The sequence below is a fragment of the Hevea brasiliensis genome, unplaced genomic scaffold (assembly GCF_030052815.1).
Source record: "Hevea brasiliensis isolate MT/VB/25A 57/8 unplaced genomic scaffold, ASM3005281v1 Scaf277, whole genome shotgun sequence".
Classification (NCBI taxonomy): Eukaryota; Viridiplantae; Streptophyta; class Magnoliopsida; order Malpighiales; family Euphorbiaceae; genus Hevea; species Hevea brasiliensis.
In genome coordinates, this window is record NW_026614781.1 from 76,711 (window position 1) to 93,389 (window position 16,679).

General features: G+C 35.1%; 1 non-coding gene and 1 pseudogene across 1 annotated transcript; one reads left to right on the forward strand and one right to left on the reverse strand.

Annotated features, from left to right (window-relative positions):
- The first annotated feature begins 2,307 nt into the window (after positions 1–2,307).
- Positions 2,308–2,414, forward strand: LOC131176926 (small nucleolar RNA R71). Its single transcript, XR_009146731.1, has one exon. It is a non-coding gene; the product is annotated as a small nucleolar RNA R71 (small nucleolar RNA).
- Positions 2,415–9,063: 6,649 nt separating this feature from the next.
- On the reverse strand, positions 9,064–14,819 carry LOC131176925 (disease resistance protein RPV1-like; annotated as a pseudogene).
- Between the last annotated feature and the right edge of the window lie 1,860 nt (positions 14,820–16,679).

The following is a 16,679-nucleotide window of genomic DNA, read 5'->3' on the forward strand; positions in this document are numbered from 1 at the left end:
GATATCAAAGCTTCCTTTATCCTGCAAAAAGCATTCATACAATTAGTATCAAAATTAAATTCCACATCTTTACTCAATAAATTGGTAAGAGGCTTAGAACTCTTAGAGAAATCCTTGATGAATCTCCTGTAAAATCCAGCATGCCCCAAGAAACTCCTCACTCCCTTCACGGATGTTGGGGGTGGCATTTTCTCAATAATTTCTACCTTTGCTTTATCCACCTCAATACCCCTATTTGACACAAAATGTCCCAAAACAATTCCTTCTTGTACCATAAAATGACACTTTTCCCAATTCAAAACTAAATTGAACTCTTCACATCTCTTAGGTGCTTCATTTTTTTCAAGCTTTGATGATGAAGTTGTTTCTTGCTTCAAGTCCCCAATCTTTTCAATATCAGCCATAGGCAAAGGTGGATTTCCTTCCAAAATTGTAGCATATTCTGCAGCTTCTTCAATCTCATCCCTTTTCTTGATGTTATGAACCAAACAAGCTTCTAAGGGATCTTTAGGATGTTGCTTTTTAAGCACTTCTCTGACCTCCTCATCTATCACATCAATTCTCAAGCATGAATTTGAATCATCTTTCTTTTTCATTGCTTGAAACAAATTAAATTCAACTTTCTCTTCCCCAACTTCTAATGTAAGCCTCCCATTTTTTACATCAATCACAGCTCCCGCAGTAGCAAGGAAAGGTCTACCAAGAATAATAGGAATGTGTACATCCTCCTCCATCTCCAATACCACAAAATCCACTGGTATGAAAAATTTTCCAACTTTCAAAGGAACATTCTCAATTACCCCAATTGGAAATTTAATAGACCTATTCGCTAATCAGAGTGAAATGGTAGTAGGCTTCATTTCTCCAATCTTCACTTTCTCATAGATAGATAATGGCATCAGACTAACACTGGCTCCAAGATCACATAAAGCCTTATCTATACTGATATCCCCAATGTGGCATGGTATGGAAAAACTTCCAGGATCTTTCAGTTTGGGTGGAAGCTTATTTTGCAAAATAGCACTGCTTTCTTCCGTGAGAGCTACAGTCTCAAATTCCTCCAATTTCTTCTTATTAGATAAAATTTCCTTCAAAAATTTAACTATAAAATTTCCTTTAAAAATTTAACATATGAAGGCATTTGTGCTAAGGCATCAGTGAAAGGAATAGTCACATGCAAAGACTTCAATACCTCCAAGAACTTCCCGAATTGTTTATCCAATTTTGCTTTCTGAAACCTTTGTGGGAATGGTAAGGGTGGCATGTAGGCTTTAGGTGCAACATATTTAGGTTCTTCCTCTTTGCTCTCCCTCTCCTTACTTCCTTTTTCTTCCACTGAATTTTCTTTCTCAGCTCCAATTCTAACTTCAGCTTCAGTTTGTTCATCTCCTTCTCTGTTTTTCTCTTCTTCAATTTTCTCTTCAATCTTTTTATCTCCATTCTCCAATATTTTTCCACTCCTCAATGTGATAGCCTTACAATGCTCCCTTGAATTTTCTGGTTGGCTAGGAAGCTTCCCAAATGCTTTGTTACTTGAAGAGCTAGCTTGTTGAGCTATTTGATTCTCTAGCATCTTGTTGTGTGTTGCCATTTGATCCACTTTAGATGCTAATTGAGAAATCATTTCTTGTTGACTTTGGTGGCTCACAAGTAGAGTTTCAATCATAGCTTCCAATCTAGCTGTCTTGTCTGGTTGTGCTTGTTGTGGTAGAGGTGGAGCAGGTGCATTTTGAGGTTTAGAAATCCCAGGAGGAGGACCTCTATTCTGCTGAAAATTCTGATATTGTTGATACCCAGAAGGTTGTTGAAAATTCTGATTTTGCCCTTGTCTACCTCCCCAAGAGAAATTTGGGTGGTTTCTCCATGCTGGATCATAAGTTGCAGAAAATGGGTTACCACCTGGTCTTTGATTGTAGTTCCCCACATAATCCACTTGCTCACTTGAAAAATCTTGATTAAGTGCAGAAAATCACGTGCACAATTGACATTTGCACCCCAACTTCATCAATTACTAGAACCTCCAATGAAGAATCTACTTTCATGCTTAGCTTGTCCATCTTCCTTGTCAAAGCATCAAACTTAGCATTAATCATATTCATGGCATCAAGCTCAAACATACCAGCTGGTTTCTTGATCTCATTCCTCTCACAACTCCATTGGTAGTTGTTATAAGCAATTTTATCAAGAGCAGAAAAAGCTTCATCTTCAGATTTTTCCATAAGATCACCTCCAGAAGATGCATCAATTGTACTTCTAATAGATGGTGAAACTCTATTGTAAAAGTGTTGAACAAGCATCCACTTAGGAATCCCATGATGTGAACATCTCCTTTGCAAATCCTTGTACCTCTCCCATGCTTCATACAAGCTCTCATCATCTCTAGGTTTGAAAGAAGTCAGCTCATTTCTTAGCTTAGCTGTCTTGCTTGGTGGAAAATATTGAGCCAGAAATGCTTGAGAAAGTTCATCCCATGTTGTGATAGAACCCGGTGGCAAAGAATGTAACCACTCTCTAGCTCGGTCCTTCAGAGAAAAAGGAAATAATCTGAGTCGAATTGCATCATCAGAAACTCCATTTATCTTCAACATATCACTGATCTCAAGAAAGTGTGCTAGATGCACACGTGGACTTTCACTCAGATTTCCTCCAAATTGTGATCATGTACCATCCGAGTGCAGTGTGCTTGATTCAAAATTATTAGCTTCTACCCTTGGTCTTGTTATACTTGGCATGAAATCTCCAATGTTAGGATAGGCATGATCCTTCACAGAGCGATTGTTATTGTTGTTATTGGCCATTTCTTCTTGTAATTGCTCTTGCTCTTGTGCTCTTTCTTGTTGTTGTTGAGCTTTAATTTCAGCTTTTCTCCTCTTAGATTCTGCTCTTAAAGCTCTTGCTGTCTTTTCTATTTCTGGGTCAAAGAATAAATTGATTTCTTCACTTTTTGTCCTTCTCATAAAATAAAGCACCTGAAAAGCAAAATAAACAAATTCTCAAAGTAAAATGGTAAAAAGAAAATAAAATAAAATGCCCAAATTAACCAAACAAACAATTGTTCAATATCAAACAAAAATCAAATCCCCGGCAACGGTGCCAAAAACTTGATGTGACTTATCCGTAAGTATACGGGTCATCTCAAGTAATAAAGTGATGAATCAAGTATCGTTCCCACGAGGATTTGCTGTTTAAGTACCAAACTATGAATGAAGCGATTATTTGGGCTAATGATTAATGAATAAATGGTAAATGTAAATAAGCAAGGTAAATTGATTAATCTAATTGAAATGGGTAAAAGGGCAAACAAATAAATTCTAGATCTAATTTTGCAATTAAACTAAATTAACAATGGGTAATTCAAATCAAAGTCTAATTATGCTAAAAGTGATTCCAGAGTTGGGGGTTTATGCATAAATTAATTCGGATTTGTCTTGGGCATTCCAAATTTTAGGGAAAAATAGAGTTGAAGGAAATTGATTCTAAATTCCTTTGATATCTTTTTCAAGCAAACCAAAGTGTGTTCTAAAATAACCAAACCTACTTTCGTATGCTATTTGATTACATTAAAACCCATTAAGTTTTGTAACCAATAATTAATTCCTCTTAAAATCCTAGTTCATTTCTAAATCTAGGTGATTTTAAGTTCCAATCCTTGATTATCTATCAATGACTTTCACCTTTCAGTCCTTCAATCAAAGATTAACACAATACCCAATGGGTACCAACATTAGGCAAGTAAATCAAGCACACAAGGAAGGAATCAAAACTCATATTTATGTAAAATAAGGAAATACCCAGTCCAAATCCTCAAATTAATCTAAAACATGTTTCCCAACTCTGAAATCTAAAGAGATTACTCACTCATGCTGGTATTTACAAGAAATATTGATGGAAAAGTAAAGAAAAACATGATAAGAGGACTGAAATGGAAAAACCCAGGTGGAAGAACCAAAATTTCTGGTTTCTGGAGCTCCAAAACTGGTGCAGCAGCTCCTCCTCCAAAAGAAAATGGCGTCTCCTCTTTCTCTCTATTAAATTTTCTTTCCTTTTTGTCTTTTTTTTCTCTTTCCTCTTGTGGCAAAAATTAGGAAATGATGCATTTATATCCTCTCAAAAAGCTGCCCTAAAAGTAAATAAGAGCCAAGGAGTGGATAGGAAATGAGGTGTAAAATTATCCAAGTCAGCAGTATTTTTCACGTTCTGGGCAGTCTGCTTAGGGTTCGACTTAACCCTAAGCAGCTTTTTAGCAGATTTCAGCTTCTGGTCCACTGTCTGCTTAAGGTTAAGCAGACCTTCAGCAAATCTCAGCAGACTTAGAGTAAAATGGACTTTTCTGCTCATGCTTGACTTGTGCTGCACCTTAAGCACTGCCGCTTTACCCTAAGCAGGATCTTAAGCAAAGTCTCAAGCAAATTTCGGCTGGTTTGCTCTTTCAAGGCTTGATTTCTTCAACTTTCCTCCATGCTTAAAGAACTCCAAATTTCTTCAAATCACTTCCTAATGCACTCATTGATCTTCGATTTGCCACAAAATCCTATCAAAAACAACAAAATTACAAAAATCAAATATAAAGTATCTAAAGTTAACAAATAAGCTAAAATAAAGCTAAAAACATAAAATATACTAAAGTATAAGGGCAAAATAGATGCAAAACTACCCTAAAATGCCTATATGAAATGAATGTAATAGCTACATTAGTGGAGATAGGAGTAGGGAATTTGCCTATGGGATTGAAAAATTATCCATTCATTAATTTAATTCCATCATTCTATATAGAGACACTTTGACTATTGACTATCCTAGAATTCCTTTTGAGCATGACTCTCTCTTTTGATTGGTTGGTTTGGAAACTTTGAATGATAATTGACTTGATGGCTAAGCGGTGAAAGCTTGGATAAGCATTAGATTCCTTGCATTTTAAAGGATGGGTATATGGATTGTTGGTATGGCTAAAGGTGTGTTAAGTTACTTTAATAGGTGATTTTCATAGCTCTTTGGATAAGGCACCCCTAAAAAATTGCATTACATTTTAAAGTTTGCTTGAGGACAAGCAAAAGCTTGAGTTTAGGGGTATTTGATACATACATTTTGCATAGTCATTTAGGTTAAATTTCATAGCTATTTTATTTGATTATTAGTCACTTTTACCTAATTTCATTAGTTATTTAGTTAGTTTTTCATAATTGCCAATTTTGGATTAATTTGTAATTTTTACTTTGTTTTGTAGGAAAAATGGTGCTTTTGAAGGACTAAAAAGAAATTTTACTTTTGAGGAGTGATTTCTACAGCCAAAGATGTCAAAAACAAGTTTCAAAGTTGAAGTATGCATTGGCCAAATTGCACATAACTTGCCGCATAAGTTATGCAGTTCTGCATAAGGAGAAGAAATAGTCCCAAGCACCTGTGGAAATCTGCATAAGTTGCCGCATAACTTATGCAGATTCGTGCCTCCCTTATGCAACCTCACAGAATTGTGCATAACTTATGCAGTCTTGCACCTTGCTCATGCAGTTTCGCACAGAGAGCCAGAAACCAGCCGAAAACTGCATAAGGGACTGCATAACTTATGCAGTCCCACAAAGACTTCATAATGAGCTGGCAGAAGATTCCCTCAGAAAATCACACCTCAAACACACCATTTTAGGGCTCCTTGTCAGAAAAAAAAAAAAAGTTATAAATAGACCCTTATCCCATTTGAAGAAAAGGAGAGGAAGAAAAGGAAAAGGAAGAGGGCAGCAGCTGAAGAGTCAAAAACGTCTCCCACACCATTTCCAACCAGATTTGGAGTTTTCTTTCCTTTATTGCATTTTTCCTACCTTTCTAGTATTGGGTTTCTTAGTTCTTAACTTAGATTAAAGCTTTATTTCCATATTAACTCAGAATATCTTGTAAATATTATGGATAGTGAGTAGTTTTCTTTGATTCTGGAGTAAGGGATTTAATATTTGAGATATTTTGTGGATTTTGATTGGGTAATCCATATTTTGTGGTCTTAATGAGTTTTATTCATTTCTTGTGTGCTCAATGACATGCTTAGTGTAGGATCCCATTAAGTGATGTTCTTAATCCATGGTTGAGGCACCGAAAGGAGAAAGCCTTGTGATAGATAATCAAGAAATTGGACTTAATTAACTTAGATCTAGAAATAAACTAAGGATTAAGAGGATTTACAGATTAATTAAGGAACTTAATGGGTCTTAATTAACACTAACTCCACGAAAGTAGGATTAGATTGATTAAGACACTCTTTGTCCCACTCGAAAGGGTATTCAAAGGATTTAAGAATTAATCTCCTTAAAACTCGTAAGTTCCACAAGATTGGATAACCAATTTAAAATCCTAAAATAGCTTGAATATGAACTCCCAAACTCCGGAATCGCCTTTTTATAATTGTTAATTTCTAATTGAATTTAATTGCTTACCATTTTAAATCTTGCCATATTTCAATTTGCTTGTTTTAATTTGATGCAAATTTAGTTTAATCATTACATTGTTGAATAGGTCATTAATTTTACACACATAGAATTCACACTTCAATATCTATCAATTCATTACTTTGATTTCAAAAATAGTTCAAATTAGTCAGAATTTTATATCAAAAATTCAATCATTAACACAACTCCTCGTGGGAACGATATCTTATTTATATTACTTGTACGACCCGTGCACTTGCGGTAGGGACACATCACTTTATTTGAGAAATTATTGATAAAATCACAATAATGCTCTGTTTCACTTTTCAGTTACAAGGGAACCTTGTTATTCAGAGCTCCTGCACTGTTCAATTAGAAGATTAACCAATCTTAACAGGCTAACACTAATTGACTAATGAATTGTAAAGAGAAGTGATGTTAATGCAAGAATCAATTTTCGTTTTCAACTTTCAAGATCAGCGTATGCACAAACACTTTTAACTACTACTGCTCTTTGTTATTAATTTTCATACAAATTCTTTGAAACCATCTCAAATGCAGTAATTGTCTGAAGTGAGTTGCAGTCAGGACGATGATGATGATGATGATAATAATAATAATAATAATAATAATAATAATAATAATAATAATTCATAGAAAATATACATACCTATATTTCATGATCCACGCAAGAAATTGAGTATGAATGTGAATATTATATTGATAAATATAAAACATGGCTAATGGTAATACTATATCATGCAGAGCATTCGTATAAATTACAGGGTTTATCAAAGCTAGAGGACCTAGAGAGTATTGAAAAGCTTTTCTATGTGAATAACGTCAATAAATTAGAAGATAAGAGGTATATTAAAGTTGTTTCTTTTTATCACTTTGCTATGATATGAAGATACTAATTTCGTAACAGGTGTCGGATACACTGGAAAGCAGAGCTCCTATACACACACATCCCTGGATATGAATATACAAATTAAAATTTCATAATAATTTTTGTTCGAAATTCATTCAAACTATTGTATCCATGCACAAATCATTGAATCATCAAAGATAGAATGCAGCCAAAATTTCAAGGTATTGCAGAAGTTTTTGATATACCCACCAAGAAAGCAAATCACATTTTACATGAAAATTTCACTACGTGTATATATAATGCCAAAATTTTCTGTGGTTTGATATTCAATGGGCAGCTCGTTCACTTGAATATATGCAATGAATATGCAAATTGAATACTTTGCTATCTAAAATCATGTGTTCAAATCAGAAGATGTTGAATTATGTACTTCAGAAAAATATGTCAACATGTCTCACATTCAAACATAGCCTTACAATTTATAAAGCTAATTTCATATCTTATCTATACTCGAGGCAACGTGTGGCTAATGCTATGAAAGCACCACCCAAGAACAAATAACAGAAGACATGGTAAGAATTCAATGATTGTAATATTTATTAGTGACAAAAACAAGGGGAATTTGGGGGTTGACATACAATCACTTTGGTGCAAGTGCTCACTTTATTCTTTTAGGTTGTAGTTGTTCTTCTTCCTCATAATCAGATTTGCCATCTGCGATGACAGTAATGCAATCCAAGGGGAAGGAGTTTTCCCTGCTTCTCTTCTTGTTGGTGTCGCTTTCCATCACTTGCAGGAACTCTGGCTTGGTTGCTCCATATTGTAATGAGAACTTTCTTTGTTTTATGTTGCATTTGTGCAGCTCATATTTGGAATACAATAGTTGGATCCCACACATTTTCACCTTTAACTGAGAATATTTGAATTCTGATTTGAACACAAATGAGGTTTCCATGACATTGCAACAACTTCCTATGAGCCACTGATTTAGATTACAAAAATAATGTGGCTTGTGGTAAAAAAGAAACAGGTGGTCTGATTCAAAGGCCACCTCAAAAAGGTTGAGGGAAGACAAAAACCTGCCAGACCTTTCATCAGCATATGTTTCTATCGTAGGAATTTTGAAATGGCATTCACATGTAAAGTAGAAACAATCACCATCCTTGGGAACAACAGGAACCTCAAAATCTAGAACAACACAAAAAGAAAAACCCAAGAACAAAGAATTAAAGCAACATTGAGGGAACAGAACATCCAATGAAAGATCCTGGGCTTTGATAGCTGAAGCACTCTGGAATTTCACTTGTTATGGATTTAAAATATAAGATATATAATGAGATTTACAAATTAAATATATAGATTCTACGTATTTGTTTCTTGAACCATGATGAGCCAGATTTGAGCAAAAATTTTCTCAAAATAAACTAATGGGGAAAGAGGGATGATCAGTGTATAAGACTTGAGAAATATTAAAGCAGATTAGGCAGTTGGAACTGTTCCTTAATATCAAAATCTGTGCGAGTTCATAAGATGACCTGTGAACCATATTAACTAAAAATCAAAATATCAAAACTCTAACAGGTGGCGTATTTAGTCTTTTATTATTTAATACCGACGATCATTCCCTTTCTAATTTCTACCCCATATTAACTAAAAATTAAAATATTACCATTATTATTATTATTATTATTATTATTATTATTATAAATTGAATAGCTAAATTTTAATTTTGAGTAATACCTTAAGTAATCACAATCATAAATTAACTTCCTCTAATTATAATTTACAATTGTACAATTATAATTGAATTTGATTTCAACCGAAAAAATGTTGGTAATTAAAAGTACAATAGTAGATCTATAAAATATGGATTATCATTAAAGAGAAAACCATTGTAGCGACTACTGATCAGTCTCATCATGAGCATTTAAAGAGTAACCTAGTCAAAATTCTTTCATTCTTTTATCAGATCTGCCATCTGCAATGATATTGGCTTGATTGGAGCTTCTTTTCTTGCTGGTATCGGCGGTTCCTATCACTTCTTCCATAAAATCAGAATCAGTTGCTGCATAGTGCAAAGAGTGCTTGGTTTGGATTATGCTGGGGCTGCATTGGTACTCCTCATCTTTGGAAGTATACGTCAAGTGGACTCCACAACTTTTCACCTTTAACTTTACTACATTAAATTGCATTGCATCACCAACAGTATACCCATAGTGTTCTGCTTTGAACTCAAACTCAATCGAAAGCTCGTTGACGTCAGAATAATTTTGTATGAGACAACTTTCAATGTAGTAATGATTGTGCCAAAGGAACACATGGTCTGATTGAATGACAGTATCTAAATGCATACTATCATGCCTAATCTCAGGAGCAACAAACGTTAAGAGCATTTCATTACCATCAGCATTTTTCAGACGGCATCCACATGTAAGCAACAATTTATCATCCTTGTTCATGGCAAGAGGAACCTCAAATTCTAGAACAACACAAAAAGCAAAACCTAGGTACATAGCATTAATGCAGCAGGGAGGGAGCACAAAAGCCATTGAAGATCCTAGGTTTTCATAGCTGAACCATTCTGGAACTTCACTTCGAGGAAAACCAACAAGAAAACCATCACTAAGTTCTGGAAGTACCAGCGTGAAGGGGGAATAACAAAGAAAAGAAATTATTTAGAAGAGAAAACTTGGGTTTTATAAGAAAGAGGGGAAAGAAATATACTTACAGACATATTACTAGCAATGGCCATTTCTTCAATTCTCAGTCGCGCATTTGCCATAATGCTGCCAAGTGTTTCATGGTCCAAATTTAAGCAATTGCAATAATTGACTAGATATTTGTTTCCCCACCGCCATTCATTGGGAGTTTGTACGTGTACGAAGGACAAAGGTGATTTTGCAGTTTGTAGCGATGTACAACCAAACGCTTGGAGCATTCTTGTTTGCTCTGGAAGCTCTGGTAAATTTTGGAGTCTTTTGCAGCTGTTTAAACTCAATAATCTTAGAGATGATAAAGAAACAATGTCACTGGGGATTTCTGAAACTGCAGTGCCATCTAGATATAAATCTGTTAAAGAGCACAAACCATATAAAGGAGGCAATCTGTCAAGTTTTGAGCAGCCCCATAGAAGAAGCCTTTCAAGGCATTTCAACTCGCAAATGCTGTCTGGGAGACTCTCTAGCTTATAGCATTTCCCCAATTGCAAATCAACAAGTGAAGGGAGACACCCGATAGTTGAGGGTAATTCTTCAATTGGAGTCTCTCCTAACACCAATTTTTTCAGATGTCCAGTAACATTAGGGAACTTGTTTAGATTTGAGCATCCAGAGAGATCAAGTTCCTCAACCAAATTGAAATGTAAAGTGCTTGGAAGGCTTCTACGGTTTTTGCACATCGAAATAGGAAGGTATTCAAGATTGTCTAGAGATTGAATAGCTGTGGACCATTCTTCCATTCCACATTCTATTAGATCTAACTGTTTAATAACACTCGGAATGTCTGAAATTTGCTTCAAATTTATGCAGAAGGACAGAGAAAGATACCACAGATTTTTCAACTGAAAGAGACTTGGAAGACTCCTTAGCTTTTAGCAGCATAAAGGTTAAGATAATCAAGTTTGTGGAGAAAGCGAATTGAAGAGGGAATCTCACGCAATCTCTCACACCCCATAAGACATATCTGCTCTAAGTTTGCAGCCGAACGGAGATTTGGGAGTCTGGCTAGTTTCTTGGATCCACAAAGGTAGAGATATTTTAACTTTTGAGGACACTGCACATGAGAAGATAGAGAAGTACATATATACATACTTCGAAAAGAAAAACCTCAAACATAATTTTAGCAATAACAACTTAACTATGTTAGAATTGCTAATACTTTTCATTAATTCTCAAACAATTTCCAATAATTTTATTGACTAAATATTGACAATTTTAATTAGAATTTCAACAACTAATTTCAAACAATTATGTAAAATAGTCATTCCAACTTAGACCACAAAATGTAATATTTTTAAGGATTTTTCTTGCATACCTATTAAATATATGAGTATCACATAATACTTGTATATTAAATTTATGGTAGACTGAATTTAGATAAGAATTTCACTATTTTCAAATTGGATTTTTGCTCAATAAACATAAAGTTTATATAAAACTTAGTGAAAAAAACTTTAACCAAATAAATCTGCAAACAAAAGGGAAAACGTATAAAAAAAATTATTTTCCATTAAATAAGATTTTAAAGTTGAGGCATGCAAATTGGCACAACAAAAGCATACCTTATCTCCATTCCAAAGTCGTTCAACCTTCCTGTCTTCCAAATTGAGTAAAACAAGATTCTCCATGAAAAAATATGAAGGCATAGACCTGTAAGGATATTCCTCCCAATGTAGTAAACCCAACTTGTTGGGAAGATGCTGAAGACAATTCTTTTTAGCAGATTCAGGTATGAAGCCAGAGTCTTTTTTATTTGAACAATATTGAGCCCTAAAACATTTGAGTAATCTTAAGTTAGGCATCTGTGAGAAGGTTTCAGGATTCAACCGTGTCTTTCCAATTTTAGACGTATCCAAGAATATGCCTTCCACTGCTTTGTTCACCTAACTGAAAGAATAAGAAACTGTGATGAATTTATATGATCAGAAGAATATATATCTAAATCTATAAAAAAATGATACCATAAGACCACATCGCATTTACATGCATGCTGGCCTTCAATTACTTCATCTCCAAAATCAGAAGTACACTCGAAGTTGTAGTAATATTTAAAAAATGATTTAATAAAGAGAAAAAAAAAACAAAAAAACAAAAACTATCATCTTGTTTATATTATTTATAAATTATAATATGGAAAAAAAAAGAAGAAGAATACTTTTCATGTCTTACCTTCTTAGTTGTCAACATATCACAAATTTCTGGAAATTTCCACAATCTACTACCTTTATGCCGAGCAATGTGTTGACCCATTTCTTGTATTAAATCATGCATCTCTAACTTATTTTCCACCAAAACTACGAGGCACTTTTCCACTAAACGAATTATTCCCAAACTTGGAGCAAGATCTCATCCGTCTAGTATTTCTTCTACCCAATCTTTGTCATGGCCTTTGAAAAAGCAAGCAATATCAAGAAATATGGCCTTTTCTGTTGGTTCTAGCGAATCATAACTCATTTTTAATATATTATGAATCCTGGATTGTGGATTCTTTTTTAGCTTTTTCAATACACTGTCCCATTGCTTTGGAGATCTTTTGCATAGATGTGAACCCAAAACTTTAAGGGCTAATGGAACACCTTTAGCATAGTTTACCACCCTTTGTGCCAACTCCATAAACCCCTCGGGAGGATGCTCTTGTTTAAAGGCTTTCACACTCAATAACTGAAGAGAATGACGATATGTTAATTCCTCAACCTTATATATGTGATCAACTCCAACAAGTACTTCTTTGTCTCTGCTTGTTACTATGACTCTACTTCCTAAACCAAACAAACCATGATCTCCGGCTAAAGCCTCTAATTGCTCTGAATCATTAACATCATCGAGAACAATGAAAACCTTCTTTCTTCTAAGTTTACACAGAGCGATAGTGGGAAGTACATCAAGCATTTGTATGCTCAAATCTTCATCCTCTACAAGTTGGGAAATAAGAGTTTTTCGTAAGTGCAGTAATGTATGCTTTTCTGCATCTTCTCTAACGTTGCTTAGAAAGTAGCAAGCATCAAATTGATTAGAAATTTGACTAAAAAGAGCTTCAGCAATGGTTGTCTTTCCTATGCCGCCCATTCCCCAAATTCCAATAAAACGTACATCTGCCATCTCAATACATAGTAATGATAGAATTTCGTTGATGTGAGCATCAATCCCAACAAAATCATTACAAGCACTATAGGAGACAGGATACAGTGTCTTCTCGATTTGGTTGACAACTTTATCAATTAATTTCGATTCAGTCCTAGCAAAACATGATAAACAAAGTAAAGTAATAATGAGTCGGAGATAAAAAGAAACTTGATCATTTTAAAGGCATTTTGAATTTGGACTTAATTTGATTGCTCGAAAACTAATTGGATAAGTTTCTATTATAAATAAAAAAGAAGAAAGAAAGTTTATATATTATCAATTGCAACATAAATATAGATTTATACTTAATTTCAGCAAATATATCTATCTAAAGTACACTTTTTATATAAGAATTAACCAAAAGGCACACTTGTTATGGGGATTTACATGTAGAAATGGTTTTTTTTTTTTTAAATACATGTAGAAATGGTTTTAAAATCATATTTATCATTGAATCTAATTACTAATTATTTCATCAAACCATGCATTAAATTTTAACTTAATAATATTAAAGTCATCTTCAAGATCATAAATTCTCAAAATTTGAAATTCAATTGAAATCAGTTGTATAATAAAGCTATTTCACTGATTTGAAAGGTTCAACCATCCTATTTTATTTTCTATATTTATTTTTTAAGTATAGTATATAAAAAAATATAGCAAATCAAACTATTATTTGAGTATAATTTTTATTTATTTTACTATCAGCAAATAAAAAAACATATATCTATAATTAAAAACAATTTCACTCTAATAATTTTTATATATTTAAAAATAAATATAAAAATTACGAGAATGAACGTGTTGTGTCATGTTTGGCTGCATACTTAGCTCCTTTGTTTTCACTCACTTTGCCACCATAAAATATAAAGGCAGTCAAATCAAGAACCCTTCCATGCATGACCTAACTAGGAGTACGTTCGCAATTGAGTATTTTTTTTTTAATTCCCAAATTATCCTTTCCTTTTTTTTTTTTTTCAATTTTGCATTATTGATTAATGCTTATTGTGCAAAATCCCATACAATATAAGTGCATCAATGAGCCTAAATGGAAGGATATTCGATTAAGTAAAAATAATTTAATTTTGGAAATTTTTATTTTTCCAGTAATAATTGAAAATAAATAAATTAAATTAGACCAAACCTGCTGCCTGATCTAGTTCACAATTTAAACAGACCAACCAGTCAGTTTGGTCCAATTTTCAAACAATAACCTATAGTTGCTGGAATCCCACCCAGATAGATTGGCTGCTTCCGTCAAAGCAGTGCTCCACTCTTCCACAACGTCTAAGCTCTGCTTAAATTTTTCTTTACCTTTCCCAAATGCTTCTCCAAATTTCCCAGTTTGATTTCTAATATGAGAAGGATCTACATGGTAGAAAATGGGTAAAACCTTTCGTCCCATTGATTTCTTGCAGTCAATAATTTTCACCAATTCATTTAGGCACCACCGGAGGACGCATAATTTTCTGAGAAAATTACTATAGAAATCTTAGATTCTTCAATCGCTTTCACAAGCATTAGCGAGATCTCTTCTCCTCTCTCAAGAACATCATCTATGAATGTTGTAATATTTTTTCGGCACAGAGCAGTATAAAGATGACTAGTAAAATTGGGACGAGTTTCAGGTCCTCTAAAACCAAGGAAAACATCGTAGGTCGTTTTAAAGGAGAAGGCTAAAGGTGAAGTGAAAGTCATTTTGAAAAGTAAGTAGCTACTCTATTTTGTTTGGTAGAAAAGAAAATAGAGGAGTTGTCGAGAAAGAGGAAAGATATGAAAGAATGCTAATTGTACCTTGTCGACACCATATTTTGGCCGATCCCCAAAATCAACAAGACTTTGAAGCCGATCCCCAGCACTAGGTCTCCCTGGGCCAGCCAATGACATTTCCGATTTCTCTTTATTTTTCTTTACCAGATGACCATATTTCCGAACTCTCCTTAAAAGGAATTGAATCATGATTGAAGAAGAGCCCGATGGAAAGCCCTGGTATCATGACATCCTGGTCTACTGTAGAACCAGAGAATTCCCTTTGGGGGCAAGCAAAAATGAAAAGAAGATGATTCGGAGATTAGCATTGGGGTACTTCCCCAGTGGAGAAACCCTATACAAGAGGAACTCCAACGGTGAATTATTGAGATGTGTAGATGCAAAAGAAGCAAAGAGAATCCTCTTTGAGAGTCATGAGGGGAATTGCGCAACCCATGCCAATGGGCATATGATGGCTAAGCAAATCATGCGACGTGGGTATTTTTGGACCACAATGGAAAAGGATTGCATCGAGTACTTCCGGAAATGCCATAAGTGTCAGATCTATGCAGATCCGATAAATGTGCCACCTCACAAGTTGTTCAACCTCGTCTCACCATGGCCTTTCGCAATGTGGGGCATCGATGTGATTGGTCCCATCAATCCCAAGGCATCCAATGGGCACAGATTCATCTTTGTGGCCATCGACTATTTCTCCAAGTGGGTCGAAGCAACGTCATACGCTCACATCACACATAACACGTTTCTCAAATTCTTCAGAAGCAATATCATCTGCCGGCATGGTCTCCCGAATGAAATTGTCACTGATAATGCCAAGAACTTGAATGGTCCAAGATTCGAAATTATGTGATCAATACAAAATCCGCATCTCAATTCCTCCGCATCGTCCCTGGATGAATGGAGCGAGAAGCCGCGAACAAAAATCTAAAGAGGATAATCCGAAAAGGACGGCCACCTATAAGGATTGGCATGATATGCTTCCCTACGCTCTTCACGCATACCGAACTTCCGTGAGAACCTCAACCGGGGCAACTCCATACTCGCTGGTCTACGGCATGGAGGCAGTATTGCCCATTGAAGTTGAAATCCCTTCCCTCAGACTCCGGAAGGCGTCAGGACGTAATGAGTCAGAATGGATTCATCGAGGTTGGAACAGATTAAACTTGCTTGATTAGAAAAGGTTAGCGTGGCATGTCATGGGCAATTATATCGAGGAGAATGGCTAGGCATTTGATAAAAGCGTCGCCCACGCGAATTCCAACCCGGGACTTAGTTACGAAGAAAGTGTCACAAACCAAAACGATCCACGGGGCAAATGGACACCAACATACGAGGGACCCTATGTGGTTAAAAAGGCATTTTCCGGAGGAGCCTTGATCTGGACCCAAATGAACGGCGAAGGGTTTCAGAGACCTGTGAATGCCGACATCACAAGAGGTATTATGCATAAACGAGTGAAGGATGAAAACCCGAAAGGGCGTCCAAAAAAAAAAAAACTTGGGGTGAAAACCCGAAAGGGCGTCCCAAGAGCCAAAATGGAGAAATAAGGAAGGGGGTATGGAACCAAGGATGGAGAGGAAACCGTCACGGCATGGGACTTCAGAGAACTTGAAATAATGGCAGTTAAAAGACTTCAAAACCAACTATAAGGAATATGTGAGATCTATCCTTGTACCCTTCCTTTTCCTTTGAAAGTCTATCCCTGTTTTTCTTAAGGCCATAATAAAGTCATACTTTATTCCTTCTACTTTTGTTTTCCTGTTCACTCACTTTTAATACTATCATTTC